The following is a 12,577-nucleotide window of genomic DNA, read 5'->3' on the forward strand; positions in this document are numbered from 1 at the left end:
GCTTATGACTCCGCTTACGACTGATTTTCGATTTTCACTAGGTCGTAAGCACTCTTATGACTCCGACTACGATTCCGACCACGACTCCATCGCTAGTGAAAACCAGCCTTAAAGGGATACTGTCATGGGTTGACATACGCAGTAGCATTCACTCTCTCCGAAACTTGTCACGCTCGACCGCCATTATGGAAATATCGGTGAGTATAAGAATTCTGCATATATTTTGCATTTAAATCAACTTAATGCAAAGCAAATACTCACGAAGGTGAATTTCTTTTACTCAGGAACCAGCGGCGACCTTTTGTAAATGCAAAAGTGCTTGTACAACGAAGCGCAAAGAAAATAGTTCTCGTGGGTGCCCGTGCAAAGGGAGAAACGTGCTGTGTACAGATGAATGTAAATGTGGAACAAGCAATAAACCTTGCAGAAACAGGGTATGCATGCCTATAAAGTTGAATACATTCACTTCTTTTGTTATTGAGTTGCGAAAAAGCGTACGAAATAATTTGTGTATTCCCTTTCTTCAGGATTCGAACGAGCAGTCGTCATCGGCCTATGAAAGCCGTATACGTAGAATTTGACCGAGGCTGGAAGGATCGGGATTTCGTCTCTCATCAGGCGCTACCGACGTTCCAACTGAGGATCAACAACAAATTAAAGAAACCAACGATGTGAAGGTATTTTTTTATTCGCTAGTCCGTTGTTGTGTTTTTTTTTCTTACCTGTATCCCAATTATGATGCGCACACGAATGGACATTTGCCTTGCAAATGCTGCAAATGTCTGTGATATTTGGCATTGTTTTATTTCCTTATCAGTCCCGAGACTAAAATGAGTGAGAAGTATTTTTATAGACTACGATTATGTCAATAATTTTCCCAGTTTTTTTTCTTTTTAACTGACACATCTTCAATTTCCGGAACGTCAGAGTGAATTATATGTAGCCCTGCATTTTTCCTTTCTTTATTAGTAGATGAATATTTTCGGGTTGCTTCCACGTTATATTTTTGTTATGATTGTATAGTCATCATTTTTATTTTGAATTATAAACATAGTAAGAGTTCATTGCTACACTGGATGAGGCAACGATGCGAAAGTTGGCCGTGAGGGTTTAGCGGAGGGGTGTGGGGAGTATGGATTATATCCATACTCTCCTCATCATGGAGGATGACCTTGATGGCACAGATGAAACAGGAGACATGATTGCTGACACCGAGACAGCTGGAGCTACATGTACAACCGTGGCTGTAACTGTTTCTTCAGCTGAGCCCGTTCCTTCACCAGGCAGTCCTTTGGTCGATTGGTGTACCTGTGGCCTTTGCAGGCCAATGCCACAGGCTGTAGAAAATAAGTGTTACAAACAGTCAAAGTGCATCACAACAACTTCCCACTTTGCAAAGTTATGTCTGGATCCTGATTTCTTGGAAATGTGTATCAGGAACATTAGTGACATCAGAAATGACAGAGAAGATGCAAGTACACGTGCTTTTAGGAAAGCCGCAGACAGACAATTTATTTTAGCAAAGTATGGCCGTCTTGGTAAAGGAAACAGGCGTGTTTGTCCTTCATGTGTAGTTTTGAAAATACGCGAGCGATTAACCCATCAGTCACAAGGGTTTACATGGGATATCGGGAGCACTGAAATTATGTATGAGACTGCATTCTGGCTACATGTCAATTTACATAACTGCTTATGAATTATGAAAGTGAAATCTTACGGTGACCTTGAATGGTGGTGTTGAATTATTCATACCAAATTTCTGAGTGTTTGGTTTTCCAGCTTTGATAAAAGCAGTTGTTTCAAGAAGATAGAGATTTTAATAAGTGGGAAAAGTGAAGTGTTAGAGTTTTCTGAGTGTCCAAGGTAAAACCCTTCCACATGTATTTCTTACAAAATACAGCAACTCACACTTGATACAATTGACTATTTTATTGCTTAGTTGATGTACTCTGAACTTTCCTGATACACCGCCTAGAAGGATGTACTTATGACTTAATATACAAACTTTACTTTTTTTCAGTGGTAAAAAACGTTTTTTTTCACTCTTGTGCAAGAGTCATGCATATGCATTTCAGTTCAATAAAAGATACAGTGGTCCATTAATTTTCATTTCAAGTCACCACAGGTGTTTTCCCTGCTCATCGATTCACCTTCAATAAAAATATAAACACTGATATTTGTAGAAAATCAAGAGTCCAAATAATATCCCCTGATGTAATTATCATGTTGTATCAAAATGGAACATTTTCCATATTTTTTGTTTGATAACATAACGGCACAGTGAGTTTCTAAGTGGATGTACATTGTATGTTCACATATTATATGAAATAAATACTGTGGAAAAATTATTCATTTGACAACATTTCCCCCAAATCCTGACCAGATGTTGATTTTGCATGTTTGGAGGGCACAATAAACCTGCTTTTTCTTCCCAACAGTTCCTTCGAGGAAGGGGGAGGCTTTGCAGCAATTGTGGGTGCCACTAGACGTGGATCGCTTTCATTGAGTGACACATTGCGTGCCACGAGATCATTGTCCTCCACTCTAGCACGTAACATTCTTGCTATAAGCAATGGAATGTAGTCAAAGGTTTTGTTTTGTTTTACTGTTCTTACATTCCACTGCTGAGTTCTCTGATTATATCTCCTGGAGGTGATTTCATTCCCAGACTTGCTTGTGGCTGATGGGAGATCCAAATGAAAATTCCAGTCAAATGTAGCAATATACTTCCTTGCCTTGTAAGCTTTATAGCTGCAATGAAAAAAAAAAATTATTATTGTAGTTGACTTTGTTCTATCACTTGTCTATGATCAGTTCAATGGGATATGATCCTGGGATGCATGCAGATAAAATATATCCTTTCTGTGAGGTGTAATATGGCTGAGCACACAACAAGGATGTTGGGAGTAATTGTTCGGTACTCAAAATTAAAGAGTTTTACCATTTAATTTCATGCATTGTACCACAAAGCATTTCACTATACATCTAGAATATTATCAGTGTATAAAAGTACCTAAGAGGTGATCTCTTTGGAGTGCATGTATGCAAGGGTCAGGCTGTTTGCACACTCTATTCTGCCAGTGTGCCTGAAATAATAATAACAATAACAATAATAATAATAATAATAATAATAATAATAATAATAATAATAATAATAAAACTATCTTCGAATCATATCTCAATGCTGTGACAATAGTCCCAGGCAAAGTGCAAATTATAATCTGTATATTAGGATGTTGACCCATTGGATGTAAAATTTAACACACTTTTGATGTATACATATGAATATGTATATTTTATATTTGAGCCATGCACAAAGTACATGTAGTATTCTGTACTAGGACAGAATGACAACTTACAAATTCATGCCACTTGGTTACCTTAATCTAACATAGAATCGGAAACTGTCAAGTAGCTCTGGGTTTAAGATGACTTTCTGCAACTCTGCAAAGTCCTTGTCGCGCCGGTCAAACCACGTTAAGTTGGGATCATGGATTTGATCATCATGGTCACACCTCCCGTCCAACCACTTATGGGAGTGACAGGCATGATGAAGTAGGCCAATCCACTTACTCTAAAAGAATATTATAGAGAACAAAAGGACAAAGAAGTCAGTATGTGTTGCACAAGGCCACAAGTAAGTGCGGCATCTAGCTGCCTGGTCTTCTTGACCCATTAAGAAAAGATAGATGTTTTTAGTAAACAATTTGCATTGTGTGATGCATAATGGTAACAGCACAAAGCTATATAAAAATATTCCACATCAAATTATATCCATTTTAGATTTCCCCTACCTTCATAATTTGCAAGGCTTCCTCATCTGCGAACTGAACTTGTTTTTATATCGTTTCTTTGTTTGTTTGTTTGCTTTTGCTGGGCGTAAGTTTACTAACGGCCTTTACTGGACAGAAATTACCAACAGTGTATTGCTTAGGTTGTTAGGTTTCTAATTCAGAGAGAAAATAGATCCGTTTGCCTGTATACATATGGTGGTACATGTTTCAATGACGAAAAAGCCGGCACTCCCGCGTTCATTGTTTGGGTTCTTGTTATGGCGTTTTTCAAAGCCAATATGACAACCTAAAAAAATATAGTTTCTTTATCTTTTCATTTTAATCTTTTTCTACTGATATTCTATTCGTGCGCGTGAACTGAACCTGCCATAAGGCTAAAAGATTATATTCAAGTCTTCTCTATGCGCAAACTTCTGTTCGCGCGTGCGTGTCGCTAACCGGCGTGGATAAGAAAGTATATCTTGATTCTGAGGTCAAGGGTATAGAAGTGTAACGATAGCACGATAGTGGTTTATTGACCACTTTATATTAACTTTAATATATTGACAGCATAGTAATCTTTTAACGATATGTCACCGCCTTTTCTGCGTTTATCAGATAAGTTGTCTTCAATCGTAATATTTTTCTGTTTTCATCCAGTTCAACAAATCAGAATTCATCATTGTGCGATCTAACAATCCATTTGTCTACCTTGTACCAAAATTCTTTGGCCCTGTGGACTTTACATTAGTTGCGATAAACTGATATAAGTATTTCTCGGTTACAGTTCACTAAACTGCCTTAAAGTGCAGAAAATTAATATTAAAAGAGATGAATAATGCTTTTGCTGGCACAGTATTAGACTCTCTTGGTTACGCTACACCCCTGGGTGTGTCAACTTAAAGTGTAGCCGAATAATGTTATTAGACTCTTTGGTTACACCACACTCCCGGGTGTGCCACCTTAAAGTGTTGCTGAATAATGTTATTAGAGGCATGACATAAGAATCTCTTGGTTATACTACACTCCGAGGTGTGCCACTTAAAGTGTAGCCGAATAATGTTATTGTAGAAATGACATTAGACTCTCTTGGTTACACTACACTCCTGGGTGTGCCACCTTAAAGTGTAGCCGAATAATGTTATTGCAGGCATGATATTAGACTCTCCTGGTTACACTTCACTCCTGGGTGTGCCACCTTAAAGTGTAGCCGAATAATGTTATTGCAGGCATGACATTAGACTCTCTTGGTTATACTACTCTCCTGGGTGTGCCACCTTAAAGTGTAGCCGAATAATGTTATTACAGGCATGACATTAGACTCTCTTGGTTATACGACACTGCTGGGTGTACCACCTGAAAGTGTAGCCGAATAATGTTTTTGTAGGCATGACATTAGACTCTCTTGGTTACACTACACTCCTGGGTGTGCCACCTTAAAGTGTAGCCGAAGAATGTTATTTGCTGGCATGATATAAGATATTATTTTGGTTATATCTTGTAAATTAGGTTATTAATATTGGAGTGCATGCTTGCGTCAACAGGGGACTGATAGAATTACTCTGGTTAAGGTTACCGTATACCTTCAGGGGTGTCTCGCGTCCAAGCGATGTAACGCGTCCGGGTTAAGCGGTAGATACCTAAACCCCTATATCAAATTAAAGCTTATAGAGCTGGCTATCAAATTATACTAAGAATTTTGAAATGAAATGAATTGTCGATTTTTTCAGGACCACTAAATGCGAGCGCCTTAATCACCTTTTGGAATTTTGCTTTTCGCCAATTAATTTTTTTCGCCGGTTTAAGGACAAAAAGCGCTAAAAAAGCGTGTTTGCGTTTTGCCATATTCAATTACAGTAAAAAGTTACGGAACATTTTCGAAATAGGATTTAAAAAATGTGAAGTGATCGCACAAAAATCGCTCCCAGACAAAACATATTTGGATATAAACAATTCGCAGACACATTTTTGGTTATTATATGTTAATCTAGCTACTGTCCAAATTTGAGGGCAATCGAGGAAATTCCTTTGAGTTGTTACTCTTTAAATTTATTCGAGAAAACAGCGCTAAGAAAAATCTCTTGCTTCGCCAACAAACTCCGCCCACAAACGTCTTCAACTGGGTTCTCAGATCACCTGAGCCAATCAAGTTTTTTCTCGCGGTGAAATTTACGCGCAAATCTCCAAAATACCCTTGTGCTTTCTGTTCTCTTGACTCGATCTTTTTGCCTCCTTGATACGATAGCCATAGCTTCATCCGCGAGCCCAATTTTAGCTCCTTCACTCCGAGATGTATTTTCATTCGTTCTTCGCTGTCTTCGCTTTTTCGATCTGGTCCTCGGAGTTTTCCGTGGTCCATGTTTACTTACAACTTAATAGAATTACAACTAATGCGACAAATGCTTGGATTAACAATGCTGACCTACTGAGTAGAGGTGAGCAGCCATTCAATTCGTGGTATCCATGTAGGTGATATTCCCGCGAAAGTCGTCTCAGTTGATTACATACGCGTTATAGGGCTGTCAATCAAGAGGGAACTTTTACTTCCGACCAAAACATAAAACCTCCATTTCTCCGCCAACATTTAGTTTTTTTTCGATTTTTTTTTTTTTTTTTTCAGAAATTAGAGGTTACTCTTCGATCATTACTTTGACCAAAAATCCAAATTTGAAGAAAATCGCCGATCTAAAGGGATACGGTAACCTTAAAATCAGATTTTTTGATGTGTTTAAATCATTTTATGGAAAGGTCTTCCTCAGATTTTCCAGGGGAAATGCTTGGACAAAAACGTCTTCAATGATGTTGAGAATTTGAATCCCTTTAAGCTGGACCTATAAGTATAATTAATTTTCTGCCAGTCAGTAACCACGTAGCAAATAGAACACAATGATAGTACAAATTAATAAAGTTACAACCATCAACTGGCAACAGACCTTATGATTAGTGATAAGCCAACCATAATATGGGCTGCTGAAAAATAATCAATTGTAACTTTTCAGTTAGTGCTTCATTAATTACAAAAAAATGTCTATTCTTAGCCTGGAAAAAGTGGGGAGGTAAAATTTGAAGGATCCCCTAAAAATGGATCAAAATACTATTGCAAAATTAATACACCTACATCATCATCAGCATCATCATCTTCATCATTATTGATAAGCTGTTGTTGAAAATTTATGACTATTAAATTTCCTGAAAATTCCCATAAAAAGTTAGGAAACTCTAAATGAAATATATTTCAACAATCCAAACTGGACTGACCTGACATTGAACTGACAAGAAAATTATGCCTGAAATTTCTAGAGGTCCATCAAAATCACTTGGTTGATGTTGCAAAATTCAAACCGCTCAGGGAGTCAACTAGCCTCGTACGCAGACACTTTTTTTTAACTCATCACGCAATATCAGAGGGAGGAAAATTGCGTGACGAACCCTAAGAGTATCTGCGTAGGAAGCTAGGAATGAGCCAGCTTTATTATTTTCCTCACAGGACTAGTCCAAAATATAACAATTTCTAAAATGACTGATATTAATTGTGGTCCACAGTACCATCCTGACGTTTCAATCAAAAGAAAATACCGCTATGCTAGCTGACCCCTGACCCTACTCAAGCAAAATCCACCCAGACCCCTGATGGTAAAAATTAAATTCAAGCGGGAAAATAAACTGAGATTGAGCTCTCAAAACACAAAGGCAGAGCTAGTCAGGCTGGAACGGCCATTGCCATTCAAAGGGCTTATTTAAAAATGGAAGTTCCTTTAATTCCCTTCGGGGTAAATCAGCTGAACTCAAGTAACATAATTTGTCCGTAGGATTACCACCGTTCTTGACCACGTCCTTTTCGAATAGTGAGCAACTTTAATCCAGGCCGTTCAGGAAATTATTCAAGCGACTAAGTTCTTCATCCTTGTGAAGTGCGCTATTTAATATCAGGATGTTGGCTTAACAAAACGGCCAGCAAACGAAACTTCAAATCCAGAGCATGCTTTGCGCAATTTGCCATGATAACTGGAGATGTCGGCAAGGCACAATGATCGAATTTCCATCGCGCTTTTCTTAAAATACTGTATCAGACTTATGGCACAAACACGATGGGTCAGCACATGCCAGTTTTTTTTTTGTTTTTTGTTTTTTCTTCCGAGAAAGGTCTGGATTGATGATGCGAGCGGAGGGATAAAAGCTCTTCCTTGGCGCCATCTTCGCGGTCAAATGAACTCGCTAGGTCGAGGCAAGTCACGAGGTGACGTTTCGCTGTCACAAGAAACAATGCTTACTTAAAATAACACAACGTTTTCCAGATACTGACGGTAAGTGATATGACACATGACTGAAACCGCATACGCATCATATCACATCAGCTCTCAGGTTTGTTTGTGCGTGTGTGGCGCGCGTATGGAGCGAGTACGGTGAACGTATGTATGTGGCACAGGCACATGTGTGTGGTACGCGCGCGCGCGTGGCATTTGTTCCTAGGTATTCGTATGTAACCAATGTATTCGTATATAACCTGTGTATTACCGCATGTGTTTGTATGTAGTCGAATGTTACTCGTATGTTATTCGTATGTAGTCGTATGTTACTGGTATGTACTCGTATATTACTCGCATGTACTCGAACGTTACTCGTATGTAGTCGTATGTTACTGCTATGTGCTCGTATGTTACTCGTATGTACTCGTATGGTGTCTTAGTCACGATCCTTCTGATGCCCTTTTTCGCAAACAGAGGCAGATTTTTCGTTACAGTCTCGCTTTTCTTTTCATATTCTAACCAGTTCCACAAACTTAAGCACGAAATTGACCTTATTCTATCCGTAAGAGCCAGTGGATGTGTAAATGTTGTTATATGTTTAGCGGAGGTTATAACTGACTCTATCAATTTGTCTATGCATTAGGTGCAATAATACCAGTTACATGCGCACTAGTATTTAGTTAAACTACATCAGTTGCCCCCGCTGAACTTTTTCCTTGCTTTGGTTATGGGATATTTACATTTTTAAAGATAGTGCATGGACGTGCCCTCTCATTGGTCGATAGGTATAGGTGTGGTTAAATGAGAGTATGTAAATACGGTTGTGAAGAGAAATATTCTATAAAAGCGACAGAGTACTTTTTTTTTCGTGTTTACACAGCGTCATCTAAACAGTCGGCTGGTTGGGAGAATGCTCAAAGGTTACGTTGGGTGTTCGGGTTTGCATTACGGTGTCAAATTTTCTCTACTCCCCTCGTGTTTAGATGAGGCTCTGTAAACACGGAAAAAGTCCTCTATCACTTAAATAAGTAAATTTAATAAGCGAAAAACGTTTTTCTATCGCTGTGGTAGTAGCATTTATTTACACTGCCTTTACATTATAGAATAATATCTAATCCAAACTCACTTAATACAAAAGATGGACTTCGCGGAATAGGACATTGTTCCCGGAGAGCTAATGATAATCTACTTCTTAATTTATGGTCCGCTATAGTCCCCTAACTGCTTTACCCATATGGATTGCTTTGAACAGGCATTTATATTATTCCTGTAGGTAATATTTGCAAATGATATGATACTGTTTTTGATGGTGTTTACAGGTAACCAGCTTCCATTTCAAGGTTGCGTCAGTCCAATCCTGAAGATAACAAAATGACCTAATGTGTGTGTCGTATGAACTCCTTACGAATGTTCTTAAAAATTTAGTACGCTATAGTTTTAACACTGTATATAACAACGGCGAAAGGTATTTTGATGAAACGGGTACGTACACTGTGACTGCCATTTCTATGTAAATTGTTTTGAAAAATGTGCGTATGTGTAACCGGCTCATCACTGTACAAATAAGGTGCCACAGTCGTAATGCTGTTCAATTGTTAGTCTCACGATAAATTCTGAAACCCACGTTTCATCTTTAATTGATGCTAATGTTAAAGTTGACAACGGGTGAGCCCCCTTGTTTTAAGTTGGACACTCCCAATAGTGAATGTAACAAAACATATCGGAGACCCCTATACTCAGAGTACCCTCGCATGTACACGTGTATTTTCTTTTTCCACCAGATTTGCTGCTCGAAAGTGTCACAGATTTTGCGTCATTCGAGTCACAGTTAACACCAAGAAACGTCTTACCCTGCAACAGTCCTAAAGTGATGACGTCACAAAAATAAAAGTTTTGAAATTATGGGATGTCATATCTTATAGAGGATCCTAAAAGATGCCCTCATCCCAAAAATTAGCTCTGAATTGCAATTCCCGATAGAGATATAAGGGATCAAAGTTTGATAGCATCCAATACAAACCCTTCAAAATTGGTTTCAGTTCCTTCAGTCTAGAACTGACTCAAAATTAAAGAGATTTATATGGGGCAGTACTAATTTTTCATCCGTTTATATTTCGGCTGGGAATTACAATTAAGAGGTAATTTTTGGCAAAGACCCTTTTTTAAGGACGCTCTATTCGAAAATGGCGCCAAATCTCATAATTTCTCAAATTTATTTTTGTGACGTCACACTTTAGGACTCTATAGTCGATGAAGTCAATAACAAAAGAATTTATTTATCATATTACATAATTACATGTTTCATAAGGAAAAAGCCAGACTTTACTATAGTTACTTTTAAACCTACATTTGATTCAGTTTTTTCGACGATCTCGGTAGCGTACACATTCGGTCTTTGGCCACCACTTTTTCCTCTTTCGTAAGAACAAAGAGTCCTGTTGCCAGAGCCAGGTGGTCTGGGAGGCCCAGGAGGGCCCTGGGTACCAAGTGATCCATTAGATCCAGGAGGACCCTGGGTACCATTTTAACCTGGTGGCCCTTTTGGACCTGGAATCTTGCTCATAATGCTTATGTTGGTTACCTAAGGTAAAACAAAAAAAAAAAAAAGAAAAGAAAAGAAGAAAGAGATTTGTTAATGATTCTAGAGTGAAAGATGGGTGACACGGTGCCCTATTATTTAGTTCGGTAAAGTCAAGAACAATAGGTCCGGTTATGAACTCTTGCTAGGGTGTATTGCATTCTTCGGAAAGAAACATTTCTGCACACAGTGCTTCTGCACACGGCAGGTGCATAAATGACTACCAGAGAATTCAAAGCTTGCGGTAACCTTGAAGTGGACTTGCCCTCCTATCAGAGAAATTAGACTAAAATACTTCTAGTAGCTTAATGATGAGGAAACGACGCCCAAGCTTTGGCGGTGTGGGACGTCACTTTGCAGTCACGCAGATTTTACCCCTTGCAAATCTTAGATATTGGCCCTATACTTCAATGTAACTGGGAAGTGTGAGGCTTAATAAGTTTAAGGACGTTCTCGCTAACTGTTTGTGCGCATCCTTACGGCGCACGCAAATTCACACGCCACGTCATGCATCGAGCGCGCGCGAAGTAATAAAATGGACAATTATAGATCAGATGGCCATTGCTATAGCTTTGCCTGGATTTATCGATCACGGACGTTCGGTGGCCCTATTTTTCTTTTGATGAATTATTTTCTCTACCGGTTTTCCACGTTCAGCGAAAAAATGAAGAAAATCTTTCGATTAGAAGATAAATCGTTCGTTTAGCTCTTCGTTTATCGGTGCGGCGGTTTCAAATACCTCTTGAAGTGTCACGGTTGGTGAAAACATTGGCAACATTTGGAATTATTTACGCAACAGACCCACCCCTACAAAATATGCTAAGATCGCTTTCCTTCGTTGACTCACCTTCGATATTTTTAACCATAAACCCCTGTAGACCATGCTGAATTGCGTGCCCCAATTTTTTCACCACGGTAGTTTTCCACACGCTTTATCTCTGAAACGAAGTCGATGACCCCCAATTTTTTGCATTTCTGACGCAAGTAACTCATTATCTGACTGCAGTAAAAATTTTTAAAACAATTTATTGACTGGAAATTTTTCGCGCTAACGTCCTTAAGCTCTTTCCCCACATAATTTAAATTATAATGCTCTAACGCTTGGCTTCCCGAGGATAAATAATGCAGAATCCAGATTACTAGGGATCTTTACTGGTGTTGTTTTTCTAGCGTTGGGTTGTTTTACTCCGTTCATGGCTAACTGCTGCCATAAAGCACCAGACTCGCATATTGATGCTCGTAAAGATGGATAACTTAAGTTTTTATTGGACTTGGCTTTCAACAAAAAAACCTGCAATACATCTAGTCCTTGCGGAGGTTAACACGTCCACCATTTTAACCTTTACAATTCACATATCCCAGGGCAGTTAAGTACCGAAGCAGACTCTACCCATCACATTAGATCTAGGTTTTATACAGTTTAAATAACACAGCTAACCATGAAACAACATCGTCGTTCTAAACTTGTTGTAATCTTACCAAACAAAACAAATTATACTTGAGGACAGCGCAACACGAGATGTCCTTCGATAAAGCCGGCCAATGTAAAATCCAAAGCCAAAGTCAATACTACAATGGAACCCCGTTAATCCAGTCACCAACAGGCCACAAATATTTAGCCGTATTAAAGGGGTTCTTTGAATAAGAAGGTGACTGACTGAGCCTTTGTTCCGGCCTGAATAAAGTGGCCGTGTTAACAGGTTGGCCGTAAGGCGGCGTTCCACTTTATTTTATTTATTTAATTATTTATTTATTTATTTATTTATTTATTTAAAATGCAAAACATTAAAGCAGATCACCAATGGTACTAAAGTGAAAAATGATGCAAATTAAAATATGGTAGTATTAAATATTAAATATTAAATATTAAATTTAAATATTAAATATTAAATTTAAATATTAAATATTAAATTTAAATATTAAATATTAAATTTAAATATTAAATATTAAATTTAAATATTAAATATTAAATTTAAATA

At 38.2% G+C, this 12,577-nt stretch overlaps 2 pseudogenes across 2 annotated transcripts; one reads left to right on the forward strand and one right to left on the reverse strand.

Annotated features, from left to right (window-relative positions):
* The first annotated feature begins 246 nt into the window (after positions 1-246).
* On the forward strand, positions 247-2,168 carry LOC110057390 (uncharacterized; annotated as a pseudogene). The gene is made up of 3 exons (XR_016208071.1): positions 247-434; positions 528-677; positions 1,055-2,168. The product of XR_016208071.1 is annotated as an uncharacterized LOC110057390 (transcript).
* Positions 2,169-2,202: 34 nt separating this feature from the next.
* Positions 2,203-12,459, reverse strand: LOC149110712 (uncharacterized; annotated as a pseudogene). Its single transcript, XR_016207743.1, has 4 exons — positions 10,368-12,459; positions 3,381-3,574; positions 3,014-3,086; positions 2,203-2,751 (listed from the first exon to the last, which is right to left on the reverse strand). The product of XR_016207743.1 is annotated as an uncharacterized LOC149110712 (transcript).
* Between the last annotated feature and the right edge of the window lie 118 nt (positions 12,460-12,577).

This window comes from Orbicella faveolata, unplaced genomic scaffold (assembly GCF_042242905.1).
Source record: "Orbicella faveolata isolate gen_17 unplaced genomic scaffold, um_ofav_v1 contig_24, whole genome shotgun sequence".
Lineage (NCBI taxonomy): Eukaryota > Metazoa > Cnidaria > Anthozoa > Scleractinia > Merulinidae > Orbicella > Orbicella faveolata.